The 21,813-nt window shown below is 38.8% G+C and overlaps 1 protein-coding gene across 1 annotated transcript in view; it reads left to right on the top strand.

The window, feature by feature from the left end:
* Window positions 1-21,813, top strand: part of LOC134649606 (ATP-dependent (S)-NAD(P)H-hydrate dehydratase) — a 395,537-nt gene that overhangs the window by 102,769 nt on the left and 270,955 nt on the right. The window lies entirely within an intron of this gene.

The raw sequence follows: 21,813 nt of genomic DNA, 5'->3' as shown, positions 1-21,813 counted from the left end.
TTGCAGCTTTACCTTGTTGCGATTAAAACATTCAATCTGACAACTCTTATAGTAGCCAAAATATATTTAAAGAGCACTTATACCACTCACTAAATCTAATTGCCTTACTTGCCAGAACTAGATAGCTTTGTAACAGATTAAATATATACGAGTAGCACTAGGCTCTGCTAGTGCGGAAATTTAATAAGTAAGTTTGCTCGAGCCTAGCTAAATCATTTATAGGTAAAACTATAAGCATATTGAACTTATGATATCGGATCGATTCTTGGCTCACAATGTAGTACAATATAATTTCACCACACTAGCTCGTAAAATAACTCCGTCTGTTACTTTTTCATGTTTAAACCGTTAAGCCGATTTAGATGAAATTTGGTATAGAGATAGATTCGAATCTTAGGAATAACATAAGAGAGGTCACGGAAATCATTATTCTACGCAGACAAAGTTGCTAACAGAGGCTTGTTCCTATTAAAGTGGTCTTCGATGGAGACGGCCCCAGGGGTTAATTAATACCTCTCAGTTTCGGCAACTCACGCGCAACGGTTAACGACGGCCCGAAGCCGCTCTATTAGAGAAAATTACCAATTTACTACTCGCAATTTGCACTCGGCTCTAGCTAATTTTATCTTAGAGCTAAATGCGGCATTTAGATAAAACTTTTTGGCTAGTTCTAATCAACTTTACGAGATATTTATGTTGAATGAATTGAAAATAATATTTTGCCTTTTTAAGTACGATACCGTAAAATGGGGTGACTAGGGTTCGCGGGGAGAGTTGGGTTATGAATAGGGAGAGAAGGGATGAAAGGGGGGTGAGATGGGATTTTAAGGCTACTGCTACAAAAATAATGTATTCCAATTTAAAATGGAGCTATAGTAATGCTCATAATAATAAAAAAGCGGCCAAGTGCGAGTCGGACTCGCCCATGAAGGGTTCCGTATTTAGGCGATTTATGACGTATTAAAAAAAAACTACTTGCTAGATCTCGTTCAAACCAATTTTCGGTGGAAGTTTACATGGTAATGTACATCATATATTTTTTTTAGTTTTATCATTCTCTTATTTTAGAAGTTAGGGGGGGGGGGGGGGGGACACACATTTTACCACTTTGGAAGTGTCTCTCGCGCAAACTAATCAGTTTAGAAAAAAATGATATTAGGAACCTCAATATCATTTTTGAAGACCTATCCATAGATACCCCACACGTATGGGTTTGATGAAAAAAAAAATTTTGAGTTTCAGTTCGAAGTATGGGGAACCCCAAAAATTAATTGTTTTTTTTTTCTATTTTTGTGTGAAAATCTTAATGCGGTTCACAGAATACATCTACTTACCAAGTTTCAACAGTATAGTTCTTATAGGTTCGGAGAAAAGTGGCTGTGACATACGGACGGACAGACAGACGGACAGACAGACGGACAGACAGACAGACATGACGAATCTATAAGGGTTCCGTTTTTTGCCATTTGGCTACGGAACCCTAAAAAGCGGCCAAGTGCGAGTCGGACTCGCCCATGAAGGGTTCCGTATTTATGCGATTTATGACGTATAAAAAAAAAACTACTTACTAGATCTCGTTCAAACCAATTTTCGGTGGAAGTTTGCATGGTAATGTACATCATATATTTTTTTTAGTTTTATCATTCTCTTATTTTAGAAGTTACAGGGGGGGGGACACACATTTTACCACTTTAGAAGTGTCTCTCGCGCAAACTATTCAGTTTAGAAAAAAATGATATTACAATCCTCAATATCATTTTTGAAGACCTATCCATAGATACCCCACACGTATGGGTTTGATGAAAAAAAAAATTTTGAGTTTCAGTTCGAAGTATGGGGAACCCCAAAAATTTATTGTTTTTTTTCTATTTTTGTGTGAAAATCTTAATGCGGTTCACAGAATACATCTACTTACCAAGTTTCAACAGTATAGTTCTTATAGTTTCGGAGAAAAGTGGCTGTGACATACGGACGGACAGACAGACGGACAGACAGACAGACAGACAGACAGACAGACAGACAGACAGACAGACAGACAGACAGACAGACAGACATGACGAATCTATAAGGGTTCCGTTTTTTGCCATTTGGCTACGGAACCCTAAAAATCGATCCAACAATCTTCCAAAATCACCTTTGTATGAAATTCCATCTCACCCCAATTACGAGGGACTACGGGGTGAGGTGGGATTTCCTGTTTATCGTCAAAGTTATGAAATGGAACTACCCAAAATAAAATAAAAACTAAAATACAAACGTCCGGAACACTTATTATATACACCATTCAGATTGCATATGTAAAAATAAAATGTTATCGAGGTTTGAATGTCAGTTTTGCCCTACTCACCTCATTTTACGGTACCCACCGAACGGGCGCATTTCATACTTGTACCGCCGCAAGCCGGTCGGGTCCTAGAGGACGCGAGCGGCTCCGGACAGACTCCATCGCTTCTGCCATAAGCCCTTGCTACACCGTCGCCGACGAGCCTTCAGACCGCGTGGCCTTGGTCCGTCCCGGACCGTGTAGACAGTTGTTTCCAACAAAATTTGACCAAAACTGACCAAGGTCAGACCAAGGTCAGACGGTTAGAAGGCTTGTCGGCGACCATGTAGCAAGGGCTATACATAATGTATCTAGGCACATTGAAAATGCGCTCCGGCGCGGCCCGATTCCAGCCAGTCGGTGGGAATCGTACATTAAAAGATGAAAGCCCCACTACGCGATGTAGTTTTTAGGGTTCCGTACCCAAAGGGTAAAAACGGGACCCTATTACTAAGACTGCGCTGTCCTTCCGTCCGTCCGTCCGTCCGTCCGTCCATCCGTCCGTCCGTCTGTCACCAGGCTGTATCTCACGAACCGTGATAGCTAGACAGTTGAAATTTTCACAGATGATGTATTTCTGTTGCCGCTATAACAAAAAATACTAAAAACAGAATAAAATAAAGATTTAAGTGGGGCTCCCATACAAAAACGTGATTTTTGACCGAAGTTAGGCAACGTCGGGCGGGGTCAGTACTTGGATGGGTGACCGTTTTTTTGCTTGTTTTGCTCTATTTTTTGTTGATGGTGCGGAACCCTCCGTGCGCGAGTCCGACTCGCACTTGGCCGGTTTTTTTTATATTGCTGAGGTCATCGTCTTCAATTCGTTTCATTAAAGACCTGTAGTAGGTTTAAATCATGGAATCTCTACAACCACCGATCTCTATACTGTATGTACTCAGCCATCCATCGGTTCAAGGTCCTTGGCTAAAAACAACGCCAAGTGGAAATTAAAATTGTCATTATCCTACATCCCAGAAGGTATATAAAATTCATTTAAAATTAGATCGGCCCCTTCCAAGAAAAATACATTTTTCCTTGCCTGCAAGTTGGCAAAAAATAATATGATATAATATTCCTTTTTAACTACATAGGAAAACCTCCTTAGTAGGATCAAAGACATGACCCTCCGGTATTATACATCGCCCGTCTGCCCCAAGTTTAAGTGTTTTAATAGGCACATATTGAGACCTTTGACCGTTTATAAACATATTTGTACTACAATATTGTATGTCTATTAATAAAACAAGCAATTAATAAGCAGAACAATTTGTGAATGCGAAACCATATCAATTGCCAGTTCGGGCGAGAACACTACAAATTACCTAAACGCAGCGGCTGTGAATGGATGTTAGTAATTGATTTTTAGAGTCGAGCGCGAATAAAACATGCTATCCTATATAGCTACTCTAGTGAAAAAATATCATTTAATTTTGAACAGAACTCGTGTATTCTATCGCTTGTATTTTACTATGTGTTTTTTCTCTGTAATATTCTTCTAAGGTCAATGTGGCTAATTCCGTCATAGGGGCTGTTCCATCCACGAGTGTATATTTCTTTGATTTTCAATCGTAGGAAAAAAAACCGTTTGCCATTGATTGCTGAAACTAAAAGCAATCGCTGCTTTATCGATGAATTTATCAATTTAGTTCGTGTTCTTCGTTAGTGTAAAGGAATATTGTTAATTTAAATAATTTGTACTTGAGTAACACAAGTTTTTTTGGCAATGATTCTAATTCGGTCAAACACAATTTACGGAACAGGAAAATGTTTCTATTCCATTTTATGGAATGAAGATTAAAATAGAACGCCGTGCTGGAAATCCCTGAGGTGCGTCGCAAACCTGCATCCGACACGCGTCTAATACGAGCAGGTATATAAATAGGTAGGTACGTATGTATTTGTTCGTACCGGGCGGAATATGTATACGAACGAATAGCGCAGGTTTAGCCTTATACTTGCCTATTGTGCTAAAACTGTGTACAGTAAGAAATTCAATCTAGAATTTAGGTTTTAGGATAAATAATTTGTTTTTTATAAAAGATTCGACAAACACAGTTTAAAAAAAGATTAACGTCCTTTTTTTAAACGGTTTTATTTATAACAACCTCGATGGCAAACTTGCTCACCTGCAACTCCCGGGTTACATAAATGTGACGTTGCCGAACTTCTACACTTACTGTACAGGTGTACAGTGTATTTAAAAGAATCCCATGCTGTAGACCCTCGAGAAAACCTCGACAGGGAATTCATTCATTAAATAGCTATAGCGTTCGCGGGAGAAAATCGAACAGAAGAAAAATAGGTTCCAGGGTGTAACGAATAACGATGACCGACAGTGACGGTGCGGCGATGGAAAGTGGCCGTGCTCAATGCTCATCATATCAAACGATTCAGCTGAGCACAACCCATTATACAAGCGGTAGAACACATACAGAAGCAAAATCTCTCCTGAGACTTAAACGGTCCACGGTCCATATCGCCTGTGAGTAGTATGCGATGATTCGTACAGCGCAGTTTTGACTCGCTTTAAAGCTCTGTGAACCCGAGAGATAACAACAGTATATATGGTGTAACGTGACTGTTAATATTGCACTGGCAACACTTTGCTAGCTTAATTCATAGTGAACGAATAGCTACGTCACAACCGGTCGGTCACGGTTGACAGTTGACACTTCGGAACGAGACGTCTTCGCGTAAGGTTGGTGACATTTTGAATATTTATGTATTTGCTTTGAATCGTTGAATATTTTGTACAATAAACATTGGATTCGTTACTTGTTGTTTAAAACTATCTTTACCTTGAAAATATCGTAACATATCAGAAGTAGGGATCGCTGCGAAAAAATAAACAAACTTTTCGTACGTACCACGCCACTAGCTCGAACGTTATTGAATTCAAATTAAGAAAAAAATAGTAGCTATACCAAAAATATGTGCGAAAACAGAAAGAATTTAAATAATTAGACATATTAAGTACCGTTTATTTTAAAAATAATCCGTCAGTGAACTGATGCAAATGGATTTCAAATTTGAAACCTACCGACATCATTGAATTTTTTTTTGGAAACGTTGAGTAATTGCTAAAATATAAGTGAAATATCAAAGAAATAATAATATAATATGAATTTAGTGTTTTTAGTAATAAAAATAATACATTTTAAAGCAGATGAACATGGATTAAAGAAAAACGGTCGATAATTTTTATTTTTTTATTACTTCAAATATCGATAAAATACAAAAATATAGTTAACAATGGATAGAATAAATATACTTATATACACTAATTACAATTAATCGTGAAAATAAACAGACATGGATTGGATGAATGTGGATTTAAAATAAAAATAACATTTTACAATAACGTGCTTTTTGTGATATACCCTCATTAATAATAATTGAAATACATAATTAATTATCTTATTCCGACCTAAGTCTATCTAACATAAGACTGAAAAATCGATTCCACTGACTTTTATGTGCTGCTAATTTCATTGTTTTAAGGATTTCCAACTTTCAAGGGCTGACATAAATATATCTGAGTTTCAGAAAATGAGTGACGAAGATACTGAAAGAAAGCGGCCTGGAGGCTCCCGACGCAGCCGTGGGCGCAGTCGCTGTGATGATCGGAGTACGCGTACGCGACATACCCGCAGCCGCAGCCGCAGCCTACGCAGACCCCGCAACTCATTGACACGGCCAAGTCGCAGTCGCAGTCGTCGTGATGTTCGCGCTTCGCGGACGAGGCCTAGCCGCAGTCGCAGTCGTCGCCGAAGTTCGAGCGTCGGCAGCACTGAATCACTGCGAGAGCGAGAGCGGGAGCTCATACGAAAAAGAGAACAGCTCAAGATTCTTGAAAGTGAGGTACGTTGCAAACGTTCACGAATAAACGACGAGCGTGAAGTGCGTTCTTTACCATCAGTGCGTGCCTCACGTGGCCAAGCCCGTAGCAAAAATACGCCACGAAAACGCCGTCATATTCGTGATCGTTGCCTAACAACACCTGCTAAGGAACGCAGCCGTGACTTTGATGGAAATACAAATGAGAAGCATAAATCAACATCAAGTTTTTTTGATGAGTTTGTAAAACTATTAAAATCAAAGACTGGGCATAGCGAATCGTTTTCAGGCTCGAGTTTAAATAATGTCATACCTGAGTTTGACCCTATGTCAAAAGAGCAGACAATAAATGTCTGGCTCGATAAAGTCGAGGAATGCTCAGAAATTTACAACTGGAACGACAAACAAACGATTCACTACGCCCTGCCAAAACTTACTGGACTTGCGAAAACCTGGTATCAGGGTCTACCCTCAATTAAGCATACATGGACTGAGTGGAAAGAATTATTAAGAGAATCATTTCCAGCCACTGAAAATTATGCTGAATTATTAACCGATATGCTTAATAGACGGGTACGCCCTGGGGAATCATTTGAGATGTATTACTTTGCAAAAATTAATCTTTTAAATAGATGTAAGATATTTGGAAAGCAAGCTGTGGACTGTTTACTTTACGCTATTGATGACAGAGGTGTGCGCGTAGGCGCCCAAGCAGCTAAATTTGATAAACCTGAAGATGTGCTTGAATTCTTTAAAACTATAAAATCTAATAATAGAAATCAATTAGATAATGCAAATAATACGAACCGCGATAGGCGTCCAGGTAACACAAATAGTTATTCATCAAAGCCTGGTAATGTTAACGGTAGCGCAACTAAAAGTAATGGCCAGAAGGAAACTATTAAGTGCTTTAATTGTCAGGGTGTGGGACATCCTAGTTTTAAATGTCCCAAACCCCTATTAAAGTGTACTACTTGTAACTTTATTGGTCATGATTCTCTACATTGCACAAAAACCAAAGAAAATCCACCTAAGGAGAAAAGTGTTCTTAGAGTTTCAGTGTCTGAGAATACTAGCGACAAATATAAGATTCTAATAAATGTAAACGGTATCACCATTCCGTGCCAAGTAGACCTAGGAAGTGAGGCTACTCTCATTCAGAAAAATGCTGCCTTGCAATTGGGTATTACTTGGAAGGAAGCGACAGGTCCTTACCTGACAGGCCTAGGTAACGTCCCATACTTACCATTGGGTTTTACTTTAGCTGATATACAGGTTCAGGGTATTTTAGAAAGGGATGTAGAGGTATTTATAGTGGATGACCATTTAATGAAATGTAACGTCCTACTTGGCCATAGTTACACGGAGAGACCTACGTTGACGATTATTAAGACTCCGAGAGAATTGAAGTTTGAACGAACAAAACATATAGATGATATAAAAGTTGAGTTAAATACGGCTTGTGATGTTTCCATCGATGTAGGTGAATTGATATCAGTCCCAGTAAAGTCTAACATTTCTTGTCATGGCAATTTTTATGTGAATGGGTCGGTTAGGGGTCCCGTTGGGCAAGAATACTATCTTATGCCAGGTGAATACCAAGTTAAAGGAGTCAACTGCAATCTTTTTATTCAGAATATTAGTTTAACGCCGTTACACTTTAAAGAAAACACCCTTATTACTCGTGCCAAATTTGTAGGTAGTAGTAAGAGCGTTTTACATATTTCAAATGACTTGCTCCAACAGGAATCCGTGAGACCCAAGTGTGGGGAACAGTTAACCGACAGCCAGAAACGCCAATGCAATGAGTTACTTAGTGATTTTAAAGATTGTTTCTCAACCGGAATGCACGACTTAGGGTTTACTAATGTGACTGAGATGGAGATTCACCTTAAGGACACTACTCCAGTAGTGTATAGGCCGTATCGTCTAGCTCATTCCGAGCGTAAGCTAGTTCAGGACATGGTTAGTGATATGTTGAATCATGGAATAGTGCGGGAGTCCGAGTCTCCTTACGCGAGCCCGATCGTATTAGTCAAAAAGAAGTCGGGTGAAAAACGCCTTTGCGTAGACTACCGCGCTCTCAACAGCCGCACCAAAAGGGATCATTATCCCTTGCCACATATTGAGGATCTATTGGATCAGCTTTCTGGCCAGTCGTTATTTACTTCCCTAGATCTAGCCTCAGGCTATCATCAAATACCTATAGCCGAGAATTCCCGCGAGAAAACGGCGTTTGTCACACCCGACGGTTTATATGAGTACAACCGGGTACCATTCGGGTTGGCAAACGCTCCTGCCGTTTTTCAGAGAGCAATTCACAAAGTCCTCAGTAAATCTAAAGTGAGCTATGTCGTAATTTATATGGACGATATTTTGATACCGTCCAAGTCCTTCGAGGAAGGGCTTGGACGTCTCAAAGAGGTCTTAGGCTTGTTGAGAGAAGCAGGGTTCACTTTAAAAATGGAAAAGTGTCACTTCTTCCAAGAGAGAATTGATTTCCTTGGATTTGAGATAGATCAGGATGGTATAAGGCCGGGGCTCTCAAAAACTGAAGCAGTAGCCAAATTCCCAACACCAACCAATCAACACGAAATAAGGAGGTTCCTCGGGTTGGCGAGTTTCTTCAGGAGGTTCGTTAAGGGATTCGCCGTATTAGCGAGGCCTTTGACGAGCCTCTTGAGGAAAGATACTCCCTGGCAGTGGAGTGACCCGGAGAACCAAGCCTTTCAAACCATAAAGGACAAACTAATAGGTAGGCCTGTTCTCGCATTGTACGACCATACCGCAGAGACGCAATTGCATACAGATGCCAGCAAATTCGGCATTGCAGGCATACTGATGCAAAGGAAACAATCCGATGCCTGGCGGCCAGTCGCTTACTATAGCCGTCAAACTCAGCCTGATGAAATGAAACTCCATTCATTTGAACTCGAAACGCTTGCTGTTGTGAGTTCTCTGAGTAAATTTCGTACATACCTTATCGGTATAAAGTTCACCATAGTTAGTGATTGCAACGCCTTACGGTCGACTTTTACTAAAAGGGACCTTGTCCCACGCATATCACGCTGGTGGATACAATTCTTAGAATTCGACTGCACCATCGAATATCGTCCGGGTGAAAGAATGTCACACGTTGATGCCCTCAGCAGGGGACCTGTGTCAGTGGGTCCTGAGCCAACACATACACTGGATGTTTTATCCGTTGGTACTGAAGATTGGATAACCACTGTGCAGTCCTCTGATGACGAAATCAAACGTATCAAGGATATTCTGGATGACCCTGAGACACCTAAGATCGTTAGTATTTACAAGGACTACACACTTAAAAATGGACGGGTCTTTCGCGTACTTAAGGATGGGGGAACGAGGTGGGTGGTCCCAAAAGGAGTTCGTTGGCAACTTTTGAAAGCTAACCATGACAGCGTGGGCCATTTTGGTTTTGAGAAGACGCTAGAGCGGATACGCTCCTCATTTTGGTTCGCAAAAATGCGTAAATTTATAAAAAAATACGTATCCGCTTGCCTTGAGTGCGCCCACCACAAGTTGCCAGCGGGCTCCCGAGAGGGACTACTACACCCCATCCCAAAGGTTGACGTTCCGTTCCACACACTTCACGCCGACCATCTCGGCCCATTCCCAAAAAGTAGACGCGGTTTTACTTACATATTAGTGATGGTGGATGCTTTCACAAAATACGTAAGCCTTTTTCCTGTTCGAAGCACTAAAACTAAGGAAAGCATTAGGGCATTTAAAACGCTTTTCAGTTATTTTGGGTCACCTACACGTTTAATAACAGACAGGGGCACAAGCTTCACAAGTAAGAAATTCAAAACCTTTGTACAGTCGATTGGCACGAAACACATCCTCAATGCCGTTGCTACACCGAGGGCCAATGGACAGGTCGAACGTTATAACAGGACGATCTTGTCTGCTCTTGGTTCCATGGTGCATGGCAAAAATAAGAACACATGGGAAGATTTACTCCCTGATGTACAGTTAGGGTTAAACACGACAGTTCATGACGTCACAAAGAAAACACCAACCGAACTCTTGTTTGGTAGAACACTCACAAACCCGTCACAAGGCATATTAAACGAAATCGCGGATGATATTGAGGATAAAAATATAGATAATAGAACAATACAGGACATTCGGTCTCAGGCTTCGGATAACATAAAAGAAAATCAAGAAAAAACAAAGGAGCGATATGACAGAAACAAAAAACAAAGTACAGTATACAAAGAGGGCGATTTAGTTAGGATTGCGAGGGCAGTAGTGACGGGACCAGGTCAATCCAAGAAGCTTGAGGCCAAATGTAAAGGCCCTTATAGAATTAAAAAAGTTTTACCAAATGATCGCTTTCTTGTGGAGGATACTCCTTTAACCAAAAAGGGAGCTAGGTATGAGACAGTTGTCGCAATTGATAAAATATTCCCTTGGCTTAGCTTTAGTACCACTGCTTGCTCTTCAAGTGAAGATAGTGAGGATAATGGGAGCAATGAAGAATGATTCTTGATAATGAACAATACATTAGATAAATAGTAACTTTATATTTACATTTAACTTTAAAAATGGAAATCTAGCATGATTAATGAACTCTAGCCATTTTTACTATCGTAAAATATGTATACGGATTTAACCATTAGAGAACTGTGATTGATATGATAGGATGCACTGATTGATAAAATGTGATCTAAACTATTAATAGAATGTTGAAACTTGAAAGTAGATTTTTGAATTAGTGTAATTTGAGTCGGGCATGATTGGCATATGAACTTGTCGCCCAGGATTGGCTCAAATTCCATGGATGTACTGATGAAGTGAATGTTTAAACATAAATTGTAGTATGTATTTTGTGAAAACGTAGGATAGTAAGCGATGTTTGAGCCGGGCATGATTGGCGTATGAATTCGCCGCCCAGGAATGGCTAAAACTGCATAAATTTATGACTTGATTATGATGATATAATGATGAATAGAGAGGAATGATTGAGTCGGGCAGGATTGGCGTATGAACTCGTCGCCCAGGAGTGGCTCAATCATATCCATAAGTGATTGTGTGGTTGTGAAGGAAGTAACTTCCACACTTAGGGAGGATGTTTGGAATCGGGCATGATTGGTGTACGAACTCACCGCCCAGGAGTGGTTCCAAACATCGCAGTCATGACAGTGAGGTAGTTGGGAGGAATAACTTTCTTACTTCATGGCTATAATTGGAGTGATCTTTTGATTTAGGATTGTGTGAACTTATATAATATTGAATTACGACATGTTACAGTGTGATATTTGTGATCTCATGATGAATTACGAATTTCTAAAATAGTATTGCAATTAAAGCGTATTTGTAAAAATTAGAATAACGTCTAGAACGAAGAGACTCGTTCCTGAAGGATGGCCGACTGTAACGTGACTGTTAATATTGCACTGGCAACACTTTGCTAGCTTAATTCATAGTGAACGAATAGCTACGTCACAACCGGTCGGTCACGGTTGACAGTTGACACTTCGGAACGAGACGTCTTCGCGTAAGGTTGGTGACATTTTGAATATTTATGTATTTGCTTTGAATCGTTGAATATTTTGTACAATAAACATTGGATTCGTTACTTGTTGTTTAAAACTATCTTTACCTTGAAAATATCGTAACAATGGGTATAAAATTATAGTATTTTATGCAACCGTTGTTTAAGAGAGGTCAAAAAAGGCGAGTGGCGTGAGTAACAATTCCAGGCGAAGCCGAAAATTGTTAATAAAGACGCCACGAGTATTTTTTGACTCAGTTAAACAACGTTGCATACAATAAGTACTTTTTCTACGACCAAGCACTTATTTTGACATAAAATTGTAAATTTAACAAATATTTTTAGTTCAAGAAGTAGCAAAAATGGAGGGTACGGGCGGGAAAAGAATGAATGAATGAAATTAAAAAAAAAAACATGTCTATGGTTTACTTATTTGTCAGAGATGACATTTAAAATAAGGTTGGCAACACTGTATTTCATTCAATATTTTTTAAGTGGTCATTACACGAAGTATCGTAAAATCGCCAAAAAGATACTGCGTGTATGCACAAGTTATTTTTTGGGGCATGGACTAAAGACTTGTCTTGACAACTATAAGGTAGGGTTTTAAAGGTGTGTGCACGACCCTTTAAATGACAAATAAAAGTACGGGAGTAGAAAAACATTTAAAAATAGCGACGATTAAACTCTCAAGGAAAATTACGAATCATCTCAACCGGAATCGTATATCCCTAGGCTAAATACATTGTTTAAATCTAACCGCAAGTCCCCTTTTAAGTTCTATTTTCCCAATGTGGACTACAAACTATACTACAGACTGCAAACACACTGTTTTAGTGCCCTGTTTTATTTACAGGTCCTATTTGTTTTCATGTTGATGCACAAACACCCCATTTTCGGCACTGATAAAATGTCAGGTATACAGGGTCTTTAAATATGAACGACTGAACTTTTAGTTGGGTAACTTTTAGAAAACGTATTTGAATACTTAGGTACACCGAATTTCATTATCATCATTCCATCATTAGCCTTCGGTCGCCCACTGCTGAGCATAGGCCTCTCTTCGTGTACGCCACTTGTCCCGGTCCTGTGCTAGTCTCATCCAAAAGTAACCCGCGATACTTCGAATGTTATCAACCCAACGAGCCAACGGACGCCAGGCGCTTCTTTCATCCGTAAGCGGCCACCAATCCGTCAACATTTTGGTCCACCGGCCATCACTCTGCCTAGCAACATGCAACCCAATTTACAAAGATGTTATCGATATTAAAATAATTCAGAGTATACGTAGGTTTTGTCCCCGCACGAGCTCTAAGCACTTTCTGAGGAAACTTTAATTTTAATGTTCGAGTTTCATTTTGAATTCTCATGCATAGAATCACGTTCACATTGCCAAAACTAAACTACAAGACTATGCAATGTGGTTGATTGGTTGCAGGTAAAGTCCGTAGGTATATACTTACCCACTTATATAGATCAAAACCAATCATAATCAAAATCTATCAAAAACTATTCTATTTATCAAAAACTTTTTGATTATAGAGTTGTAAAGTGGAAGATAAAGACACAATATGTGATTTAAATTCATGTGCCAAGTGCATAAGTACGATATTTTGACATACTACATGTTTATGCTCGAACGTATTGTACGAACGCAAATTTATCTCGTAACTTTCGCAAACCAAGGACTAACATTTATTTGAAGTCGTGTAAGCATTGAAGTTTGCCGCTAACAGCTGCCAGCCCGCACGGCTGACAAATATCGTTCATCTGTCAAACGGGCTGAATCCGCATCTTCTGCCGTTTATTTGTGTTGCTGATAAACTGGGGACAATTCTGGATAAGTTTCGCTGTTAATCGGATCAGACAGGTAATGTAGGTCAAAGGGTGAAAATGTAGGTTATTATGAAAGCCTTACTAAATTAATATACAAACGTGAAAGTAACACTGTCTCTCTTTCAGTAGGGAAGCGAACCCGCGACTTCAGCTTACGCGGCTAACGTTCCGACCACTAGACTACCCGGGACGGGAGGGGTGGCCGGCTGGTCTAGTGGCCACCGATGGACTTGGTCACTTTATTTCATAAAATAATTTGATTTGTTTCCTAGTTGGTTTACTATCTCTGCTTTTGAAGATTAGCGAGAACTTTTAAGCTGGTGTAGCGAGAAATATTTTACAATAATTCGCTACGTGTTGGCTTTAGCTCTGCAATCGCCTCCCAAATGTCCAGAATGCCTTTGCTCCATAAGTAACTTACATTTTCAGCCACAAGAAATTTCACTACTGATTACTATGTAGCATGTACTCATTTTCTGTGTAAAAATCCTGAAAGCTAAACAAGTTAAATAAGAACACGGGTGTTAAAACTACAATCAGAATAAGTTAATACAATTACACAAAATAAACGGCACTTCTCTTTGAGAAAAGTTACTTCCTGCTATAGTGTGGAAGTGGGTTGAGCTCTTCTATTTGAAAGTTCTTACTATAGAATCTTTGAAGGTTCTCAGAACCTTTTGTGACTTGGAAACTTCTTGGGAAGTCATGAGGAGGAAACATTAACTAGCTTTCATTATAAAGAGAACTTAATCTACACTTTGACTTTATTGTCTATAAACCAGTTTGAGTCAAATGGCCTTTTTGGAACCATGATCGCATGAGACCCGCTAGGCGGGTTTTCTGTTTGTAGGTGTTTTTGCTACAAAAGCCGATAAACCATGTAATCGGCTGCGCTCAGCAGTGAATGCGTTAAGAGTATATAAATAGTAGCTTTCGCCCGCTGCTTCGCACGCGCAGGAGAGTATTTTTTAAATTTCACCCCTTTAGGGGATGAATTTTGAAAAATCATTTCTTAGTGGACCCACACTTAGGGGTCCACTAAGAAGGGTCCACTAAGAAATGATTTACCTTATAAGGAACCTACTTGCCAAATTTGGACTTTCTAGTCCCAGCGGTTTGGGCTGTGCGTTGATTTAAGTCAGTCAATCAGGTCTTTCACGTTTATATATCTATATATATAAACGTGAAAGACCTGATTGACTGACTATACTTACAATGAAGATCCTACAAAGCTAATAATATTAGACAGAATTTTATATTCCAAAGTAAACCTCGCCTTTTATGATTGCCCGTAGAAAAAAACTCTTAAGTTGCCTACTGAAAAACCTTGACTTCTAAAAAGTATTTTAATATTATACATACTTCAAATTGTTTTACTCGTAGCAAGATGCTAAATAAATACAGACAAGGTATAAAATTCATCCAAAGCGCTCAGTAAGATTTGAGTTACCGGTATATACTTCTAGACAATAAACATTTGTAGGTTAGATAAAATAATCTTTTGAGTTCACATGTCAGTAGCGTAACAGGATCGTAATATACACCTATGAGTAAGTCGTAGATATACTAAAGGAAAGTAGGTATTACATGGTAACTCAAATCTTACTGAGCGCTTTGGATGAATTTTATACCTTGTCTGTATTTATTTAGCATCTTGCTACGAGTAAAACAATTTGAAGTATGTATAATATTAAAATACTTTTTAGAAGTCAAGGTTTTTCAGTAGGCAACTTAAGAGTTTTTTTCTACGGGCAATCATAAAAGGCGAGGTTTACTTTGGAATATAAAATTCTTTCTAATATTATTAGCTTTGTAGGATCTTCATTGTAAGTATAATTAAAACCAAGGCTTAGAAGAAAAGAAAATGTTCGAAGCACCCTGTCTCTACCATCATTTTTACTTTTAATATTTTATTAAAATACTTAAATTCTGGACAGTTTTTCGCTAACATTTTTAAAGACATTTTCAGTTGTTACAGGTTCGGCGATTACTTATTGAAATCATAAACTGAACTGCAACTGGCAGGTACCACAGAACTTTAAGAAATAAAAACATTTATAGTAACTATTTTTAATCGTGTTATGTAAAACCTAGACGCATTATACAAAGTGTAATTCATGGCCTTCTTAAAAATGTATACAATATACTTACCTATTAAATGATCGTAGTCCGTTTGTATGGCGCTTTAAATGACCTGTATTGTTGAGCTGCAATGGTTATTGAAACCTAACACGACCGACAACAGTTGCAATGAAGGTAAAAAAAATCTAATAAATGACAAGTCCTATACCACCAAAGCACATCTATTAGTCTACCCTGATAACTTAACACTATTTTAAAGAGGAAATTGGTTCACGGAGGTTTTTCCTTAGAGAGACTGAATGGTCGGTGAAAAGAATAATACGATACGTGACGAGGTACGACTGTTATTTATGGGTCTAATACTTATCTCAGGCGGCTGGTATTAAGTTGCGCGGTGATTTTCTATTAGGAAGTAGCTGAGTTTTGGTACTAAAACTACTATATATACCTACTACATTTTCAAATCGGCTTCATATAGCCAAAGCTTCAACCAGTCCGTAGCTGACCTTGTGGTGAACAAAAGAAGTTAATATTTCTTACCAACCGTCTACATCAAAGGACCTAGTATCTTTTATCTTGTCTTTCATATACGTATTGGTATTACCTATCTCTCAATTTGACATATTTCACAGGTGATAACAATAATCCTGCGGGGTCCTACATTGTAAAGCCACAATTTTAAAATCATAATGACCCTACCGCGTATAGCTATGGTAGGTAACTATTAGTTGGAACTTGGAATTTATTCCCCAACAGCACGGTAACAATTAAACGAGTTTATGTCACTTACGGTTGTTTTTATTTGGAACGCTTTCAACAAGCTAAAGGGCAAACTTGCAAGTTTTAACATGAACTTTAAATTTTATCAAAAAATACTGTTGCAGAGATGCATCTTGCGAGGAAGTCGTGTTTTTATAGCAGCCGACTGCTGACTTACACGTAACCGCGAGTGTTCCGTTAAGTGCTGGCCATAAATTGTTCCAACGAGCTTCTTCAGGTGCTCTCATTAGAAAGACTTCCCTAACGGCGCTCTGCTGCAAACTAATACTTACGTACTTTCAGCTCGAGCTGGAGAAGTGCTAGAAAATTGAGTCCTAATATAAAAAAAATATTTGTTTTATGAGTAGTATAGACATAGTATAGACATTATCACGTAGACTTTTCATATTAGTAGAATACATAAAGGGAATACAATTTCCGTTTTGTGCGTTTGGAGTGGTGAGAGTGGCACTTTATATAAGTAGCTGATGTTAACCTAGAAAAACGGTACCTAAGTATTCTTGCGTGACCCGTTTTAATTTTTCGTCACCTTTTTAGGGTTCCATAGCCAAATGGCAAAAAAAGGAACCCTTATAGATTCGTCATGTCTGTCTGTCTGTCCGTCTGTCTGTCCGTCCGTATGTCACAGCCACTTTTCTCCGAAACTATAAGAACTATACTGTTGAAACTTGGTAAGTAGATGTATTCTGTGAACCGCATTAAGATTTTCACACAAAAATAGAAAAAAAACAATTAATTTTTGGGGTTCCCCATACTTCGAACTGAAACTCAAAATTTTTTTTTTCATCAAACCCATACGTGTGGGGTATCTATGAATAGGTCTTCAAAAATGATATTGAGGTTTCTAATATCATTTTTTTCTAAACTGAATAGTTTGCGCGAGAGACACTTCCAAAATGGTAAAATGTGTCCCCCCCCCCCCTGTAACTTCTAAAATAAGAGAATGATAAAACTAAAAAAAATATATGATGTACATTACCATGTAATCTTCCACCGAAAATTGGTTTGAACGAGATCTAGTAAGTAGTTTTTTTTATACGTCATAAATCGCCTAAATACGGAACCCTTCATGGGCGAGTCCGACTCGCACTTGGCCGCTTTTTTTTAAGTTAAGAAGCAGTCTGTATTGCTTTCTGTTGATTTATGGTTGATAATTTTCAGAAAAATCTCGTGATAATTAAGCGTTTCAGCGTTACGTAGAACAGGCGCTAGTCGTCGAGTTACGGAAAAATCGCCCGTGCTACAATACAATAAGTGTTTCAGTGAAAACGGTTTTTAACCAAGACCGAAACTTTCAAGACCAATTTTTCGTCTTTATTCATCGTTTTATTTGATCGAGAACGATTTACAAATATAATTTTAAATATTGCTCATTAAATTTAATGGTACGTACGTATAGTCTCGACATATTGAAAAGATTAATTAAAATTTCTGCCTGAAATTTTGGCAAGCATGAACAAATATTTTAACATTTTGCCGCACAACATTATGCATGCCGTTCGATATTATAAAAAGAAAAAGCATATCCACCGAAACAACATAAAATAACATGGCATAAAAAGAATCCACGTAGCTTGCGAGCGCCGTATGTCAACAAGCGCCTGTGATTCTTGAATCACTTTACATAATTCTCGTGGAGCTCGAGTTTAAAAATCAGACACGCTGGAGATTGCGATATAAAGTTATCCCGGTTTATCTCGTATGCTAAGTGACGGCCGGCCGCGCCTGCTACTGACATAAAACGCACGCCAAAGGGCGCATGGGTATGCGCCCACAGCACTGAAATCTTGCTCAGCAGGCAGTAGTTTATTTTATATTTAAGAATCGCATTAAGGATGACTCACACGGCCGAGCCCGGGTCGTGGCGTCAGACATGTCATTTTCTATGACGGCTGATCGGTGATCACGTGGTGCTTTCCATAGAAAACGAAACGCCGCCGCCTGAAGCTCTGGCCCGGCCCGGGCCCGGTCTAGCGTGAGTCATCCTTTATATCGTGTTCGAATTTGAATCTGCCCAACTAGCGAAATACTTTCGCCTTACAGAAGTCTACAGCGATGACTGCGATTAGTTCTATAACTAGGTACCTACATACCTAAATAGTAAGAATCGTTCAATCACTACATCTTATAAAACAAAATCCTTATAAAAGTGTGGTAAAACTATTATTAGCTAATGAGCAAATTTAGAATACGCATTTTAACAATGATCCTGATCCTGTCGGAATATTGTCTAGGTATATAGGTAATTGAAGAAAAGGTCTTCTTGAGATTGCATGATAATATTCGAGAACTTCGGACAATGACTCTCGGGTTTGGGTGGTGTAGGAGTTATGACGTCAGCCGTGAAAGGTCAAGCCGATGGGTTAAAGGTCAAGTTTAAATTTAGCTTCGGTTCTCAGGACCCCTTTTTAGGGTTCCGTACCCAAAGGGTAAAAACGGGACCCTATTACTAAGACCACCGTCCGTCCGTCCGTCCGTCTGTCACCAGGCTGTATCTCACGAACCGTGATAGCTTTGAAATTTTCACAGACGATGTATTTCTGTTGCCGCTATAACAACAAATACTAAAAAAAGAATAAAATAAAGATTTAAGTGGGGCTCCCATACAACAAACGTGATTTTTGACCGAAGTTAAGCAACGTCGGGCGGGGTCAGAACTTGGATGGGTGACCGTTTTTTGCTTCTTTTGCTCTATTTTTTGTTGATGGTGCAGAACCCTCCGTGTGCGAGTCCGACTCGCACTTTGCCGGTTTTTTTTAATGAAAATGAATATTTGCTAATATGTTTTTGTATAGTTGTATGGGTATTTTTACAAAGTTACAAAGTTGCAAACATATTTAAGTACTGACTACTTTTAGTCTGCTGTGCCCGCAAGTTCCAGTATTCCCTGACATGAAACTGTGTGCAATATGCAGTGTGCTGTTATAGTATGCACACAGCTTAACAGCACATATTTATACTTTGTAGCAGCGCATATTTATTGTTTTAATAATAAACGAATGTTAGATCCTCGGAGCTTCTGAAAGATAATTCATAGACGAGTTTTGCTGAATGCGGCTTGGCTTGCATTTAAATATTGCACAAATGAGCACTCTCATTGCCCACTGGCAAGAATATGGAACTTGGGGTTATACATACTATAATACTATTGGACTTCCGTAGAATTATGCGATGATACGGTTTTTTTTCGATTTTCATTCGACCGATAATCATTTTCAACAATATACTCCTTTTTTGGGCAGTAGTGTAAAAACTGTAAACTTTTTAGTTAATTTACAAACCTAATGCATACGTATATGTCATAAGTTTATCTTAGCTAAGTAGGCCTACCTAGCCTACCTAATAACCAATTTACTAGTTTTTTACTTCTTTAATTATCTCGAAGAGATATTTTATTTATAAATCAAAATCATTTATTTACAAACAAGATATATACAGTGGTATTACTAAAAGAAATTAATAACTAGTTTAAATCTAAAATAGGCCCTTGAGGCATTGTACCAAGGATGCTCGCGACATTTCCTCGCTGTATCGCAATGCTGATACGTTGTGCGATTTAATTATTATATTCTTATTTTTATGTGTCTTTTGTGATGTATCTTTTGCTGTTAGCTCGCATTAAAACGGCAATGGCAATTGGTTGTGGCGTGAGCACTATACCTATCCTAGTGTACACATTTTAATGACATGTTCTACAAGATTGTACGGTGTTCGTACCCCGGTTACACTGCAATTCAATTAGCAGTGTATACCTATTTAGGTACACCAAGCATGTACGCTAGACAGCTCCGAGCTACTTGTTCTCATTACCTACTGTTAATAATCATTTAAGGAAGGTTACATTTAAGTATTGACAATACAGTTCGCACACGAAGTCCTAGGTAGCAAACTGGGCTATAACCGCGAAAATCGAAGTTCGCAAATTGCGGGCATTTTTCTCAGTCACTCTAATTACGCTTGCATTGGAGTAAAAGAGAAAGATTCCTGCAATTTGCGAATTTTGGTTTTCGCGGTAGCCCCTTTGCACTAGCGGCAGTTCACAAAATCACAACGCACACCCCCCCTTCCTCAGGCCCCGAATATATAAGTTCTAGTGTTCAAATAGTACTAGAGGCTGGTTATGATTTAACTTTGCGTAAGCAACCGTGGATGTCGTATCGAAACAAGATGAGAACCTAAGCAATTTTTTTTAAATCAGAATCGGCTTCCTAGCCTCTGGCCGTGTATTCGGGAGAGAAAAAGTAAAGCTCTCTCTCCCTTTCATAATCATAATCATAATCATTCTTTCGTACTCCCTTTCTAATTTTCAACACACATTGCTCCCCCTTTTTAACCGACTTCCAAATCTAAAAGGAGGAGGTTATCAATTCGGTTGTATGTTTTTTTTTATTTTTATTTTTTTTATTTTTTTTATTCTTTTTTTATTTTTTTTTATGTTTGTTACTCCATATCTCCGTCATTGATGGACCGATTTTGAAAATTTTTTTTTTGATTGTAAGTATATGCATACAGATTGGTCCCGTTTTTGTCAAAACCCAGTTCTGATGATGGGATCCATGAGGAATCGAGGGAACTCCTCAAATCTTAAAGGCATACTGTCTACGACAACAAGTCACCGCGCGGGGCGCGGGCGCGCGGGGAACAGATACGGACCCCACCACACTCCATTAGCTCCAGCGGCACCCACAACGCCGCACGCGTCTTACATACTATTTTTATCTCATAATACGCTTGTATCAGTATCGGATATTAAATCCCTATTTTTATCATACATCAAGATCTTTTACTTGCACCATAATCGCCTGCAAGTTTTTGGCGACCGTGACAGGACTAGTCACCTCAAGACATCTGCGCGTACGCGACATAGCAACAGGGAAGGCAGAACGTTCGAGAAGCGCGAACAAAGAAACTGCAGCGCGCAACCTTTGGACTGCATGCCACGCGGGTCTCGACGGCGATCTACTTCCAGGGGAGTGCTCAATCCTTATCCTTTACCCTTTTACCTATCCTAGTTTTGATTTTTGTGCTTAGCGTACTTTATTCCAAAAAATAATTACGACTTTTAGTAAATTTCTAAGATTCCGCTAATCATCTTTCTTATCTTGAGTGCATTCTTCGTCTATGCTGCTACGCGCCTATACTTGCCTATACATAATTCAGCATTAAAATCATTATAAAAATTAAAAACATTTTAAGCCTAAAAGCACTTAATCCATTGGCCTGCTGGAGCTAATCAACCTTAATCTATAAGTCATAAAGTGCTAATTGCATTGCATCTTGAATTGCACTGCTTAATATTATAATTAATCTTTAAGTTGTTTACGTAAAATAATAAGTGCTTGTGCACCGAACACGCCCTTGTTCACGCTTTCTTTATACAAAGCATTCCTTAAACATTATTTCGCTAAGATATTTCATAAAAGCAATTAAT

Source organism: Cydia amplana, chromosome 7 (genome assembly GCF_948474715.1).
Source record: "Cydia amplana chromosome 7, ilCydAmpl1.1, whole genome shotgun sequence".
NCBI lineage: Eukaryota > Metazoa > Arthropoda > Insecta > Lepidoptera > Tortricidae > Cydia > Cydia amplana.
This window is presented reverse-complemented; position numbering and strand designations above follow the sequence as displayed.